Source organism: Helianthus annuus, chromosome 5, assembly GCF_002127325.2.
Source record: "Helianthus annuus cultivar XRQ/B chromosome 5, HanXRQr2.0-SUNRISE, whole genome shotgun sequence".
Lineage (NCBI taxonomy): Eukaryota > Viridiplantae > Streptophyta > Magnoliopsida > Asterales > Asteraceae > Helianthus > Helianthus annuus.
In genome coordinates, this window is record NC_035437.2 from 135,419,060 (window position 1) to 135,426,336 (window position 7,277).

Below are 7,277 nucleotides of genomic sequence, written 5' to 3' on the forward strand. Positions count from 1 at the left end.
CCATCGCTTTTGACATTTCAGTCTTACTCGGTTTCACTGGTGGATCACACAAGATGTGATTCTCGATTGGAATATCTGTTGTAACCGAGTTAGACTGTTATTTCACAATTTCTTCAGATTCATCGTTCGAAGAATCAGCATCCTCAACAATGGGAGGACTCTGTTCCTTAACACACGATGAATCTGTCACATTCTCAGATTCTGATTGACCCGAGGATGATGTACCAGTTGTGAACCCGAGGCCTGCTGCAAAGTCATCTAGACCGAGTGGCACAATAGGTTCAAAACGGGGCATATCCTCGTCATCAGGCAATTTGGAGTAATTGTGATTCATTGGGGGAGGACATGATTTGAATCCAATACATTTTGCATCCCCCTTTTTCTTTTGAACGTCAATAATGTGATCCAATACATAGCGGGAATTGGAATAGCTTTCCAGTTTCTGCTTAATTGTCTCACATTCACATCGAGCTGTTGCTAACTCTACCATTTGCTTTTCAATTGTGTCAATAAGATTATTGTTAGCATGTTGTTTTCGCAAAACAACCTTTTGTAATTCTGAAACATCATGTCTTAATGACGCAATTGTTGCTTTAAATTCCTTTTCATTTCTGGTTAAAAACAAGTTAGCTTCGGTTGCTTTAGAAAGATCTACAATCAATTCTTGATTGTGTTTATGTGTGATTTCAAACTGACTTTCCTTTTCAGCATATTTTAAACACTTTGCACATTCAATAGGAACAGAAACAGAGTCAGAATTAGTATCACATACCTGAGAAGTCTGACCTTCTACGTGAGCCATAAAGGCTGTATGAAAAGAAAAAAGATCCATCTTCAGAGAAGAACTGAGCAAGCTTCTCGGAAGTTCCAGCAGATTTCTGGCAGAGAATAGATCTCCTCTTGCATAATGCTTCAGCTTCAGCCAAAAGCTCATCAACCTCCAAATCTAAAGCATCACTTGATAAATCACCAGCATCAAGTGATTCCCCATCCATGCTCCCACTATAACCCGAACTATCTTCATCTTCTGAAGATTCACCAGCAGACACGGGTTCTACTACCTTCTCAATCACTTTAGCATAACATGCTGTTCCACCATTTCCTCCTTCTCCAAGCTGAAGGTTCCAGTTGCAGATTTCATCAGCTTGAACAACCAATCCTCTGTGGGGATTAGTGTTTGTGGATCCAGATGCATTTCCTCCAACAGGAACTATTGATCTGACAGAATTGTTGTTCAGTTGTTGTGGCTGTCCTTGATTCCTGAAGGGATTCTGATTTCCTTGCTTAGGTGGCTTCTGACACTCCCGCTTGAAGTGACCCTTTTCACCACAATTGAAGCAAGTGACAACATTCTTATCAAAATCATACTTGGTGTTGTTGTTGCTCTCCAAGTAGGTTCTCCCCGTCCTTTCCATAAACTCCTTTGCTCTTCGAATTGCACTAGCAAGAGCCCATTTGATATCCATCATTTCAAACTCTTCTCTATCCACTTGCTGATAATCTTCATTGGTTAGATTGATATTCCCAATCTGACCTGCGACCAATCCACAATAAGCACTAACCAAGGTGTTCAACATCTCCATATGCTCCTTGGCTATTTCGACACTGACTTTGGAAAAGTTGGAAGTGTCTAATCTGACTGTGTTCGGATTGGAAGTGGTTTGAAAGTTTGAAGAGCTTCCATAAAACCCTTGCTGTTGCGGTTGTTGCTGCTGAGCTCTGCTTGGGTCTAAGAAAGGCGGTGGTGTGAATTGCTGAGCTGTCGGTTGTACATACTGTTGTTGAGAAGAAGAATCTGGTTTTGAATACATCATCGAGTATGCTGAAGGATCAAACTGATTTGTTGTGGAAGGTCCGGTGTTTGAGATGAAAGCTGTTTGAAGCTTCGCGTGTTGAGAGGCTGGTTTTTCTCCACTGATACCTCCTGCAATCCCATAGTACATCTCTGGATTTTGAGGAGTTAGTGACCTTTTTGCCTTAAGCTTTTCTTCTACATCCTTGTTCTCCAATTTTTGAATTAACTCATAAACGGTGATTGTGTCTAGAACACCATTTTGTTTGAGAATTTCAAGAAAACTGCTCCACTTTGCTGGTAAGCTATCAGCGAATCTCTGCACCATTTCTTGTGGAGTGGCAGTGACTCTAAAAGCAAACATCTCGCTCAACAAGTGATGGAACCTTGTAGATAACTCTGCCAAAGTCTCATTCTCCATACACGTGAATCCTTCAAACTCTTTCTTCAGTAATTCTTGCTTGATCTTTCTAGATTGAGCATTTCCTTCACATCGTAACGTGAGCATATCCCACAAGCTTTTAGTAGTCGTGCAGTAAACAAACTGGTGGTAAATGTCTCTGTGAAGAGCTTGTGTGAGAATCATGAATGCTTTCTTTTGTAACTCAAATTTCTTCTTATCTTCATCAGACATAGTGCTGTAAGTTTGTGGATTAGATCCTGCAACTTCCAAATCATTGTCAAATGCGGTGAAGAAGCACATCCATAGATCTTGACCTTGCCCCTGAACATAAGTTCTCAGCCTTTCTTTCCACCATCCCCAATCATTGATGTGATTTAGCTTTGGCGGTTTTGTGCTTGTACCAGTTTCACTGTCGTTCTGCATCATTGCTTGAATGCTGCTGCTTTGATTTGTGACCAATGCCCATTGATTTGCAGTTATCATTGCAGCTTGAGGTGGGGCAATAGCCCGCATCCATGCAGTTTTGTCGAAATCTGACGCAGATTGCGTAGCTGATGATTGCGTAGCTGATGATTGTGGAGTCAAAGTAGTTTGAGTCCATGCGGTTGGATCCCACTGACCGTTTGTTCCCATTTTATAAAAATTAATATATTAAGTGAAAATCGATTTAAAATTTGAAAAACAAGTTTTCCCTTTTTTAAAAATTTAATTTTCACAAACTATGTTTATATCTCGAATGATAACAACCAGCCGAAGGATCCCTGATCGAAAGACCTGAAAAACACAAACTTGTTAAACTTAAACAGACTAGGATCGAAGGATCAATACTTGTTCGAAGGATCAACAGTGTTCGAAAGATCACTGTTGAATTTCGAACAATGATTTCGAAAGATTCTCCAATTGAAGGATCCTTATCTTTCGAATAAGAACTGTAGATCGAAAGATGTATCCTTCGAAAAGATTCCTTGGATCGAAGGATAAGTCACAGACTTCGAAGGATGTTCGAAGGATGATTATCTATCGAACCTCCTTTGATCGAAAGATGATCTTTCGACTTCGAAGGATATCCTTCGATCTGTACGGACACAGCAGACAAAAGGTGACAGGTTGGTGAAAAGGTGATTGGTTGGTAGAGAACTTTCGGCAGAAGGTATGTTCAGACCATACTTTCTACCAAATCAGATTTGACCAATAAAATATTACCTAAAAAAGAAGGTTCTTATCCAGAAAACCGGTCACCGGAGTAAGCCGGAATTTGGCCGGAAATTACCAAACTTCTTAAAAACAAGTTTTTAAGTTACCCAACCCGTCCTTTAACACACCCGGTTAGCTTAGAACACGTTTTTACGTCTAGAAATGTGAGAAAAACACTAAAAACAGGTGCTAAACCAAGTGAGTTTTGTCCAAACACTCCAAAGTCTTGTATAAACTCGGTTTTTAACAAGGAAAAGAGCCACGGCTCTGATACCACTTGTAGGTCCCTCGGAGGTTGAGGTTAAACCTTATCCTTGTTATGTTTAACACACTAGCAAGTGCGGAATCCAAGCTAGAATGCAAACCGGTAGTTTATATGAGAACACAAGCTACAAAGAGAAAGGTAGACACACGAGATATCAAAGTTTTCTCTTGTATTTTAGTGGACACGGTTACAGCCCTTGACCAAACTGAAAATACGCTCTCTACAAGACTAAGTTCACTCACATAATGAAGTGAACACACTACATGACTATATATACTCATCACAGATCGTCTGGTCGAAGGATCAGATAGACTGATCGAAAGATCATCTGTCGAACTGAAACCTGTCGAAGGACCACATATACCTCGAAGGATGATATCCTTCGAGGTCCATCTACATCCATCGAAGGTTTATCCTTCGAGCTCATCGAAGGATATAAACAATCCTTCGATGACTCATCCTTCGACACAAACATATTACAAAACCATGTGTTAACTGTTTGGCCAAGTCAAACCAGGAGGATGGTTGACTTGGTCAAACTTACATCAAACACACATATAACAAACATAAGACGTAAACAAGACTAACAAAAGACATCGTTTTATATCATAACAAAATACAGACAAAGTACAGACACAAGTGCACCAACAGCATATTACGTTGAATTTCCTTTTCATAATTGCCGCCAAAACAGAAACGTTATAGCTTTAATTCTTTTTTTTACGGACCGTCGCTGATTCACCGGGTCTTAATCATTCCGCAATTAAGTCTGCGTTTCAGTTTTGCAAAAGCAATCAAGAATTAAATCTACAATCATGATTCATACGTTACCGAACCATCTATATAACTACCTCCATAAATCTGTTTTCAATACAACTCTTTCTCTCTCTCTCTCTCTCTCTCTCTCTCTCTCTCTCTCTCTCTCTCTCTCGTCACCTACATGTTCCCGGAATACCACAACCATCGGAGCTCGACTGAAATCGCCGGAGCTTGCGTCGGAAGACTAACCGGAGTTCACCGGAAGCGCCCGAGGTTCGCGACGATATCACGTCATCGTCACAGTCTCATTCAAACCCCTTCACTTTCACTGGAGTTCGCCTTGTTTCGAAGTTCACCGGAGAAGAAAGCTCTCGCCGGAAAGTTCGAAGTTCGCCACATCGGAGTTCACGACGGGAACCGCGTCAATCGCTCTTTCGGTATACAATTCTTATTCTCTTATTTTGTTTGTTAACTTTCTGTTATGATACAATAATCCCTCATTCCAAATGAATTGAAAAGCTTAGAAGCCACATAACAGTTACGTTCATGTTTATTTTTAAATGAAGAAGACGAACTGTTTGATTAATCAAATGATAAAAAAAAACTGAACAACATCAGATATGTTAGTCACTACCAATTCCGAAGAAGTCGGGTGTCACGGGTTCGACCCGGCCCCCATGCATCTGTTTAGTCTTTTATTGAAACCTTTCATTTGTTTTACCTCTTATTCAATTTTATGAGATAAATATTTGCTGTTTAAATAATTGAATCTCCTTATCCTTTTCAGCTATAATATACCTTGTAATATTAAATCAATGTATTCTTTGACATTTTATATCCATAGTAGTTAAGTTTTCCAATTTTTAATGTAATTAAACCAACATAAGTAACAATGGTTTTTGGTATTTTGTTTGGGATTCTGTCGAGTCCATATTCTCAAATGAGAAAGATGACAAGATGATTAACAAAATCTAGATCCTTGAAATTGTAAAGTTTACTACAAATTATGGGTGTTATTTCAAAGAAACAGTTGCATGTTTTATTATTATAATGGGGAAGATGATGACAACCAGTTAGTATATAAATCAAATAACAATCCAATTTTATTTTAATCCTTTTATTTTAGGTATTAACTTTAAGATATTCTTATAACTTTAATAATGAGCTAAATACATAAATAACTAATATAGAGATTGGAAAAATTATTTGAACTTATAGTAATCCCCTCTCGTGTGGTATTGTATACTTAGGTTAATCTGCTCTCGTTCGTTCTTTTGGATTTCCCAATCTTACTCGTACGTTACTTACAAGAATCGCAACGCAATCAATGTGAGTATACATGACCCATTTTCTATTTTATCACATTTTGGGTGCTGTAAGCATTTCTATATCAAACACACTATGTTAAACATTTTTGCACTCTCAATCCACATTTCATGTGAATCTATTTGACTCATGTTAATCAGGTTATGCTACTGTTAAACATTTATGACTGTGTGTTCATTAACTTTGCAAGCCTCCCCTAACAATGGCAGCGCTGTAGGTTGAGAAACGCCCCTCCCATAATATTATGGGTATTGTTAGGTTTATTCTATGTTACTCATTTACCACCCTTCTAGGGTTAGGCTATGTTAATTGCGTTAAACTTTGGTTTGAACACATAGATTTCATCTTTACGAGTATAACTGTTAATATGAAATCATATAGTCACGTGGATTTGAGCATGTTAATCTATTTCAAACATATTATACTATTATCAAACTTGTATACTCGCCAACATGTTTTGTTGATTATATTTTAATGCATACTGCAGGATGAGGATTCAAGAGTTGAAGAATTGATTAGGATGGCTTAGAAACCCACATTACAATAAACTATGTTTGGTGTTTGTTATTTCCCTTTTATGACATTTTGTATGAAACTTAGCAATTTTAATAAATGAAATTTAATTATATTGTCACATTTAGTGTTATGATGTCTTTGAAACAGTTTGTACGTCTCATCCCGATGTTTCCGCCATCGGTTGGGGTGTGACAACCAACACCCTCAAAATAGTTCTAACACCCTAATATATCTTATAATGTCCCAATATGTCTTTATATGCATCCCGTATGTGAAAACCAAGACGAATATATCTTATAATGTCCCAATATGTCTTTATATGCATCCCAATATGTCTTAAGTTGAGGCGGGCCGCATAGACCCACCCCAACCATTTACGCGGGCCGTGTGAGGGTGTAACCGGACTCCGCTGAATTCTTTAGTTCAGGCGGGCCGCGTATGATCCCGTTTAAGTTCATGCGGGACGCGAGTGTTCCAAAATGTGGCGCAGCCCTGGGCCGCCACCTGGCCCAACACCCGGCAAGCCGACATCGTGACCCAGCTAAGCTACGCATTGACCGGAGGTCAACGCGGGCCGCGTAGGCCCTGTGCTCATGTTACGCGGGCCGCGAGAAAGACAGAATCTGCAACTATAAATAGAACGCAACGGGCCTTCAATCTGTTTCGTTCATTTCTTTCAACTCTCTCCCTAAATTCTAAATAGTGGGCATTATACCCGAGTCCAATACACTCTAAATAGCGAGGTTCTGCTACGATGTAAGTATTATAACCCCTAGAGACGTATTAGATACGCTGCCCGATTGATCTAGGGTTCCGTAACGGCTGTCGTGGTTCTGCCCGACGTAGTCGTTGGAATGCCGTCTCGGGGAGGGTATTACTAATGTTAAAATGGGTTATTATACTAACACACGTGCTTTTGTGTAAATTATAGATTGTCACCAGGAAACCTTACGAAAAACCTAAAACAACAATGTGAGTAATCTCCTTTTTACCAATTGTTTTTACAAAACCTTAAATATTTT

At 39.2% G+C, this 7,277-nt stretch overlaps 1 long non-coding RNA gene across 1 annotated transcript; it reads left to right on the forward strand.

Annotated features, from left to right (window-relative positions):
* The first annotated feature begins 5,674 nt into the window (after positions 1–5,674).
* LOC118492540 lies at positions 5,675–6,373 on the forward strand. Its single transcript, XR_004894337.1, has 2 exons — positions 5,675–5,742; positions 6,227–6,373. It is a non-coding gene; the product is annotated as an uncharacterized LOC118492540 (long non-coding RNA).
* The last annotated feature ends 904 nt before the right edge of the window (positions 6,374–7,277 follow it).